The sequence below is a fragment of the Pteropus vampyrus genome, unplaced genomic scaffold (genome assembly GCF_000151845.1).
Source record: "Pteropus vampyrus isolate Shadow unplaced genomic scaffold, Pvam_2.0 Scaffold419, whole genome shotgun sequence".
Lineage (NCBI taxonomy): Eukaryota > Metazoa > Chordata > Mammalia > Chiroptera > Pteropodidae > Pteropus > Pteropus vampyrus.
In genome coordinates, this window is record NW_011889200.1 from 174,605 (window position 1) to 184,230 (window position 9,626).

Consider the following 9,626-nt stretch of genomic DNA (forward strand, 5'->3'; position numbering starts at 1 on the left):
AATTCTACTTAGATAGTTATTTATCTTTATAACTTTAAAAGGCCATGTTCATTCTCTGGGTGAATCTTACCATTGTTATTTTTCCTCTGTTACTTCTCACCAGTCTCATCAGCTAAAAAGATCCAAAACTGTGAAAGAGACTAGGTCAATGGAATGCAGGGCTTGGGCTTCTAAATGACATGGCTTTTTCCCCTGAATGGTTTGTCACTGGACACTGAAAGACAAGGACATGGATAGCTCTCTAGGGCTTTTCCATCTCAAATTTGAATGAGCCTGGCCTAGGGTGAATCAATAATAATCTTTGCTTTATACTTTTCATCCACCCTCATATTGTTGCTCATAGCAACATCACTGCTAAAACATGGGATGGAGGGCAGTTTCTTTGTATTAGAAGGGAAGTCATATTTTCTTTCCAGTTTAATCTCTAACTCAGAGTTTTAGCTTAGTACTTTCTCTGAGCCCTGAAGTTTGGGAGGATAGTGGGTTGTCCACCCTACTATTTAAGAAATCAGGTTGTGGCTTCTTCAGAGATGCATCTTTCATCTAGAAGGACAAAAATACAAAAATTTGAGTTATGTCCTGAACATGGGAGAGCCATAGGGCTGAACTGAGAGCAAAGACTGGGCCAGCCCTGAAGCCTGGTTTAAAGGCTATCTCCTCTGGGAAGATTTAATAGTTCTCTCTTTTGTGTTTCCAGATCACTTTTTAAAAAACTGAAAATGTTACTTTATTTTTTAATCACTCAATTAATATATGAAAACATTCTTATTTTAAAGCAGGGGTCCCAAAACCCTGGGTTGCAGACCAATACTGGGCTGCCTAGCAGGAAGTGAGCGGCAGGCCAGTGAATGAGCGAATCTTCATCTGTATTTACAGCCGCTCTTGAGCACCAGCATCACAGCCTCAGCTACACCTCAGATCATCAGGCATTAGGTTCTCATTGGAGCACCAGTCCCTGGTGCCAGAAAGGTTGTGGACTGTTGCTTTAAAGTATTCAAGTGATTCAGGAAAGGATAAAGACCCCTTACCTACCTCTTTGTCCTGTAGTTTATTTAATCCACTCTCCAGAGGTGATGGCTGTTCTCAGCTTGGTGTATAGCTTTCCAGACTTCTTGTGTGCACATGCAAACATATATATGCATTGAAAACATGTAGTTTTAAAAATTATAAATAGTATCTCATTGAATATTTTATTCTGCAACTTTTTTCTTCTAAACCAGTGGTTCTCAAACGTTATTGCCCATCAGAAACAGTTGGCGGGGTAGGGGGAGGGCTTCTTAAAATGCAGATTTTTGGTTCTATCTCCATAGTTTCTGATTCAGTAGGTCTGGGGAGAAGCTCAAGAATTTGTATTTCTAAAATGTTCTCAGGTGAGCTGAAACTCCTGGTCCAGGGACCACATTTTGAGAACTACTGCCTTAAACACAATGACTGGAAATCTTTCCATGAATATACTTCATTCTTATAACTGCTGCATAGCATTCCATAAGAGCAGGTTGTACATACTTCTGTCGTGTTTCTCATGTGGCAGTATAGTTAACAATCCTCTCTGGCATCACCACCCTGATACACACACAAGAGTGCCCTCTGCAAGACAAGAGATTGTATATTTGGTCTTTCTAGCCCTCATAGTGGATGGCATGTAACATATGCCAAATAAATTAATGAATGAAAACAATAAATAACCAACTGATCTGAGGGGCTATTTAAAGCTGTGTATTTGTATTTTAGGGGAGGTCCAGTAAGATTTAGGGGTACTAGACAGCTTAGACTCTCTTTGGACTCTGATGAGACACCGATATATCTGTGGGAAGGATGTGTGTGTATTAGGGTGGTGATAGGGAGTATATACTTGGTGAAATAGCTTGTAAGGTGACTTCTATATCTCCCTCACCTCTTACTCACCCTTCAACCACCCACTGTCCATATGCCTTTTAAAAAAAGAAGTGGCTATATAAGGGCAGAATAAATGGCCTCTCTGGGCTCACATGCTAATAATTTGCTAGTTACATTTTGCTGGGGTAGAAATCACTCATCTTGCACTTTAGTATTCTCATCTGTAAGATGGAATGGTATTAGCATAGAATACTCATTTTACACTTTGAATTTAGCTCTTTTCATTTGAGAATCATAAAACATTCTTATTGCTCTAGTTCTTATCTCCTCTGCCTGGGGCCTCATAGTTAGCTATCAGAGAAACATTTATTATAGTAATATACAAATACCTGACATATCTCCAATAGACTCGTGTATGTTCCTCAGTCTCATTTCTTTAATAAGGTGTCGATTACAACCCTCTGTTCATTGAATGATGTAACTGAAATTACTTATTCATACTGTTACTTACATTTAGCATGGCGCTATGCTAAACCTGAGGGCCACAGAAGAATTTTAAGGTGAGATTTCTGTTCTCAAGGAGTTTCTATGTTAGGTGGAAAGATTAGACATTTACATATGAAACACTCAAGTAGGAATACATGATGATGTATGATTAGGTGCCAATATGTACAGTAAAAATCTATGTTATACAATTCTGTAGCCACTAGTCACATGTGGCTATTGAGCAACTGAAATGTGACTAGTCAGAACTAAGATGTGTTATAAATGTAAAATATACACAAGATTTCAAAAACTTAGGACAAAAAAAGAACGTAAAGTATTTCATTAAGCATTTTTTATATTGATTATACGTTAAAATAATGGTTTTGATACATTGGTTAATTAATATGTTATTAAATTTATTATTATTTATTATTAAATTCATATCTCCTGTTTCTTTCCTCTTTTTTAAATGTGGTCACTGGAAAAGTTAAAATTATGTATGTTATATATATATGGCTCACATCGTCTTTCTATTGAACACAGCTGGTATAGATAGTTAAATTTAGAATTCATAGAAAGAAAAGATTAATGAGCTGGAATAGTTACAGAGGAGATAGTACTCTTGGTTACAAATGATGAAAACTCAGACAGCTTAATAAAACACACCACACACAAATATGGGGGGGCGGTACTTTATAATCTCGATTAACTAGGAAGTCTGCAAAGTATATTTGGGACTGCAGGAGGCCATCTCATCTACCATGTGAAAACAACATAGTCAAGACAGGCAGAATTCTGATGATACTGTTTAAGCCCCAGATTCACAATGCTATAGGTAAGCAACCCAAGCAGGAAAGAGTCTCTTTTCTTATAGCTTTACTAAATAAGTCCTGAGGAGAAGCCTAATTAGCCTGGCCGCGTCTGTGGTTGGGCGAAACCAGAGCCTTGTGATCGTTAGCTTTTACTAGGACTACCTGCAGAGGAGGAATTATTGTCCAATAGAACCAGAAGAGAAGTAGGAAAGAGTAGCTGGAAAAGAAAAAGGTAGTTACTTTGTCCACTAGAGCTGGACGATACATATGTAAATACACTTTAGATAAGAATATAAATACATTTTAAATAAGCTAAGATGCTACACAATGCCAAAGACAGACTTATTTTTTTTTCTTTTTAATTCACTTTCTTTTAATTAAAGTCAAGGAAATATTTTGTTTTTTAAAGTTTTGCTCCACAGCTTCTCTCTGGCATGCAGTGTCTCCTCCCCTCTAGAGAAGGAGTATGTATTGGGCTTAGACCAAGACTGAATTAGGGCTCTACCATTTATTTACTTGACATGCAATGATGATAAAATACTTAATGTCCTGAATCTCAGTTTCCTCATCTACAATATGGATTAGAATAATACCTATGTCATAAAGTTGTTATGAGAATTATATGGGCTAACAAATTTAGTAGTGCTCAATATTTCCTCATCTCATTTTTCTTAATGGTAGAGAAGGTGCTTTGGGAAGAAATGCACACCATTGTGCTAATAAATGTTTATCAACCAATTCTCTAGATAAAAAGTGCTCTGATGTGTAGTATTTGCAATGTTTGTGGTATAAATATTTCCACCATGGCAGATTTCAAGTGACCTACACAAGGCTACTGAACACAGACTTGGGAATAGATGTTCAGAATCAGCTCTCATCATAGCATTTTTACAACTCAGTTCTCACATCAGGCATTTAATTCAGACTGCTGTCCTCTTCAAAGGGAATATAGAATAAAATGGTCAAGTTACAATTTGCAAATATAATCCAGAAATTCTCTCCCTATATCCCTTCTCGGTCTGGTTCTCCTGATTACCTCAGCTGAATCTCCTGTAGCTTTCTCAGCTTTTCTTTGAGCTTGGGAGAAGATAAGCAATTCGTAATTTTAGGGTGACTGGCTCTCAGATAAAGGGAGATCTTTTGCAAAGTTCAAACTGGGCTTTCTAGGCAAAACCAGTCAGGATGAGCTTAAATTCAAACAATAAGAGATCTTATCTCTAAGGAATTTCAAGTTTCTCCTCTCTATTTTGCCTCTTTTTAAAAATGAAAGATTGATATCATTATATACCCATCGAAATGACTAACTGAAAAATAGTGGCACTACCAAATGCTAGTGAGGAAGTGGAGAAACTAGAGTACTCTTTTGTTATGGTGGGAATGTAAAATGGCACAGCTTCTCTGGAAAACATTGTTGGCAGTTTAGTTGACAACTAAAGATGCCACTACCAAACCACCCATCAATTGCACTTATGGACATTTATCCCAGAGAAATGAGAATTTATATTTACACACATACTTGTGCATGAATGTTCATAGCAGCTTTTTTCATAATGGCCAAAAATTAGAAACCCAGATGTCCTTCAACAGATGAATGGTTAAATGAACTATGCTACATCCATACCATGGAATACTACTCAGCAATAAAAATAAACTATTGATACATTCAATAACTTGAATAAATCTCTAGGGAAGTTATGCTGAGTGAAAAAAAAAGCCAATCACAAAAAGTTACACACTGAATGATTTCAATTATATAACATTCCTGAAATGAGAGAATTATAGGCATGGATAAGATAGTAGTGGTTGCCAGAGGTCAGGAATGGGAATATGGTGGGAAATGAAGGTGAACTTGGCTATGAACTGTGACATGAGGGATTTTTGTGCTGCTGGAACTAGTCAGTACCTTCGCTGTGGTGATGGATACATGAACTTATGCCAAGTAATAAAATTGTATAAAACGCACACACACATACATACATACATACATGCACAATGAGAACAAGCATAATTAGAGAAATCTGAGTAATATTGGCAGATGATATCAATTTCAGCATCCTGGTTGTGGTATTATACTAAATTTTTGCAAGATGTTATGTATTTGGAGTGCATATTTGGAGAAACTGAGAAAAGCATACAAGGGCTCTCTCTGTACTATTTCTTACGATTGCATATTGAATCAAAATTTTAATTAAAAAGAAGTCAGAGAAAGCTTTTAAAAAAAAAAAAGACTAAAAGAAGATTTTGGATGCCAGAGTTCTCCAATGTGATTAAGGCTTTTAATCTATTTGCTTCTGCCAAATGTCTCATCTTTTAGCACTGATCTTTTTCTCTATTAATGTCTTCACTTAAATGCCTATACTTTTTCACTTGCCCCCAGTTTGCTACCTTATGTTGTGAGCATCACACACAGTATTTCTTGGTCCTCTTCTGCCTCATCTCATATACTTCTTTGCATATGTAGTACTCTTACTGGTGGACTGTGTGTCTTTCTATAAACCTGGTGACTTAAAAACAACAATGTTGAAGACACTGGCCTAGGGCATTGCACTGCCAGTCTACCTCAATCTGGATCTGGTGGCCTCATTTAGCCTTCCAAACCAGGTCTTCCTTAGGCCATGCCATTTTCCTGCATCTTATTTATATGGAGGTAGTTTGGAAAGTCTTGTATTTCAGTCATTTTAGAAGGTGCTGGTTAAAAACAAGAGCTTTGGAATTAGGCAGACCTAGGTTTGAATCAAGAATTTGCCACTTACAAGCTGTGACCTGAGGCTATAATTCTGTTTTCTCATCTATAAAATGGAGATAATATCTGCATCATTAGGCTGTTGTAAAAATGAAATGAGATAATGTATGTCAAATGCCTAGCATATAGTAAGTGCTCTTTTGTTATTATTCCATTATTCTTTCTCTTTCTGCCCTTATACCTTACAACATTGTACCCACAGGCCAGCTTTGTACCCACAGGCTTTCTTGGATATCCAAGGCCAGTATCCATTTTTTCAGTCTTTTGCCTTCCAATGGTCTATATGCTTTTGCTACCTAGTACCTTTATAAAGCTAAACAGATGACTGGGCAGCATAGTGGAAGAATGTAACTACTGACCAGGGATATCTGAAGGTTCATTCCCACCCTTGTTTGAGTCCTAAGCCTATAGAGTCCTGCAGTCTTTTCTTGCCTTCTCAGCCCTTGGGTAGGTTTAGCAGTGTCCCATCTAGGCCACCATGCATATGGAGTAAACATCAAGAAACTGGTAAGCTTATCTTTTTTTTCAGTCCCACCATATCCCGCAGGCCCTAGAACTCAATTGCTCTCTCCTGCATTAGTCAAAAATATTGTTGCTTTACTAAGATAATTCTAAACAGGATGGTGGCATAATTCTTTCCCCAACCCTGAGAGAATCTTTCAAATCCAGTTGGAGAAAGCAAGGAATACCAATAACATTATCGCAAGCCTTTCTTTCTACATGAGAGGTAATATACAGTAGGACAGTGGTTCTCAAAGTGTGGTCTTTGGACTAGCAGCATCAGTACCACCTGAAAATTTGTTACAAATGCAAAATCTTGGGCCCCACCCCAGATCTTCTGAATCAGAAACTCTGGAGATGGGGCCCAGCAATCTGTGTTAATAAGCCCTCCTTTTAACTCTGATAAACACTAAAGTTTGAGAGCCACAGTTGTAGTGGTTAGAAGCACAGACTCTGAAGTCAGATTGCTTGAGTTTAACTCCATTACTTGACCTTGGGCAAGCTTATATTTCCACACCCTAGTTTTCTTACCTGTAAAATGGGAATAGTAGTTTTCTCTCTCCATGAAACTCCCACTTTTTTCCTCTTGGCTTCCACAACACTACACTTTTCTGGTTTATCTTATATCTTACTGGCCCCTCAGTCTCTTTTACTGGTTCCTTATCCTCTACTTGACCTCTAAATGTTGGAGGCTCCCGGGCTCAGTCCAGGAACCTCTTCTTCTTTTCTATTCCATTCTCTCCCTAGATAATGTTTAATCTATATACTGTTGACATCCACATTAATTTATATCTCTGACTTTGACATCACCCAGAACTTGAGACATGCACATATGACTATTTGACACCTAAATTTTGAATTTTATTAGGCATCTGGACCTTTACACATCTAAAATTGAACTCTTGATATCTAACCAGCCCCTTCTTCTTGAGTCTTCCCCATTTTAATAAATGATCTCACCATTTACCCAAGTCAATAAACCCGGAAATACCCTTGAGTCTTCTCTTTCCTTTTACACTCTATATCCAGACTGTCACCAAAACTTGTTGTCCCTAACTCTAAAATACATACAGAATTGTCTTTTTCCCTGCTCCCCACCACCTTATTTCAAGCCATCAGCGTCTCTCATGTTGTCTACTTGCAATAGCCTCCTACTGGTTTCTCTGCTCCCAATCTCACTCTATTATGGTTTATTTGTCAAAAGTATCAGAAAGATCTTTAAAAATATGAATCTGATCACCTCACTCCTCTGCTTAAGACCTTCTAATATCTTATCTGAAAAAAGTATTTAGAACAAGAATGAAATCCAAGGCCCTGACCCAGGCCCACAAGGCATTCATGATCCAAGAACTACCTGCCTCTCCAATTTCCTCTCACATGACTCTTCCCATTGTTCCTGACACTCCTGTCATACTGTATTTCTCCAACATGTCAAGCTCCTTCCTGCCTTCATGCTCCTGCCCCAGCTATTCCCTTTGCCTGGAACATTTCTCCCCCAGTTCTGCAAATGGCTGGCTTTTTATAGTTTGGATCTTGGCTCAAATGTCACCTCCTCAGAGAGCCATTCCCTTACCAACCAATCAAAAGTAGATTCTTCATCTCAATCACTTTACCCTGTTTTTATTTTGTTCAAAGAACTTGCCATTATATATTTGTTCATGTGTTTGTCTCTGCACTAGAATGTAAGCTCTATGAGAGCAGAGACATGTCTGCATTGTTCACTGTTGTATCCCAGTCTCTAGCACTGTGCAAGGACATAAAAGGCGCTCAATAAATGTTTGCTGAATTAATGAATATTCTCAAATAGTTATAGTTCTCAGAAAATGGGTGATTCTCATCTATATGCTGAAACATTCCAGACATATGTTCCTAAATGCATGCCTATATTCACATCTAACCTTATTTTTTTTCCTCTAAGCAATTTATAGCTCAATGTATATAGTAGAAATGTGCTCAATTAATGTTCATGGAATGACTAATGGAGGAATGAATTTCTACAACCTTTTTCTCGATTTCACCGAGCAAAAGATGGTCTTGATCCTAGCAGCAGTGATGATCCTGATATTTGCTTAGTCATTATATTTCCTGGAAAGCACTACCTTCCAAATGAAGGAAGAGGACTACCTACATGTAGTAATGGAAGGAGATAAAAGTTAAAGCAGTTGGCAAAGGTAGTTCCAGAGTGAGCCTGCTGCAGGCTGGGAGGTGTTCCTTAGTGGGGACTGGATGAGATGGAATGCTTTAGCCACTGCAGTGGGTCTCAAACTTCAGCATGTATTTATTTATAAGACAGCAGTGATTCTGACTCAGTAGGTCTGGGGTAGGAGTGACCCCCAGCCTGATTTGTCCAAGACTTTCCCAGCTTCAGTACTGAAAGTCTGGTGTCTGAGGAAACTCCTCAGTCTGGGGGAAACCCAGATGATTGGTCACCCTAGTTCTCTGTGAGGTATTTTAAAACAACAGCCCCAGGTATTTCTGATGCAGGTGGCCCCCAGGCCACACTTTGAGACATAGAAACATGGGTAAAAGGCTTGGTAGCAACAGAACTGACCTCACTAACTTTCATCTCCACCCTGATACCAAATAATAGGGTTGGCTCAGTTGCTGCTGTTCTTTTTCCAACCTTAGCTAAAAGGAACACTTTGTAAGGCTTCAATTGATTCAAGAAGATTGAAAATGTAGAGCTAAGTGATTAAACTTCTCACAGATGGAAGAACATTTAAATGCCTAAATTGCCTGAGTACTTTAAAAATAGGGAGAAATGGCCAAATTGTATCACCCAGAAAGTTCTAAAATAATCAACTAAAAGGAACCACTCAGAATGTGAGTGGCATACTGTCATTTCTTCCCAGTTGGCTGACCTCTTCATTTCAATGGCTATGGGCAAAGTTGTTAAGTGATCTATGAAATGTTAACCTTTCTATCACAGCTGCACATGCTGTCACCAGAATAAATTTGAATGCAGTCAATGAAAGGGTGTCAAAGAACACCAATCTCTCTTTCCTCAATCATCTCCGATTCTTTCAAAGATTTTCTGCTCATTTGTCACTTTGACTTGAAATTCACTTCAGTTTCTTCACTTTAGATTTCATAGTTGAAATGTGTACAATTAAGGATGCAACCTTCAGTTTCAATTAAGCAAGGGTGAAGAGAGACAACTACCTATATAAAGATGTATTTTCAATATAAATGGTATTAATGGTGTGTGGTATGTTTTGGCAGGAATATGGAGAATTTGGAACCCATAT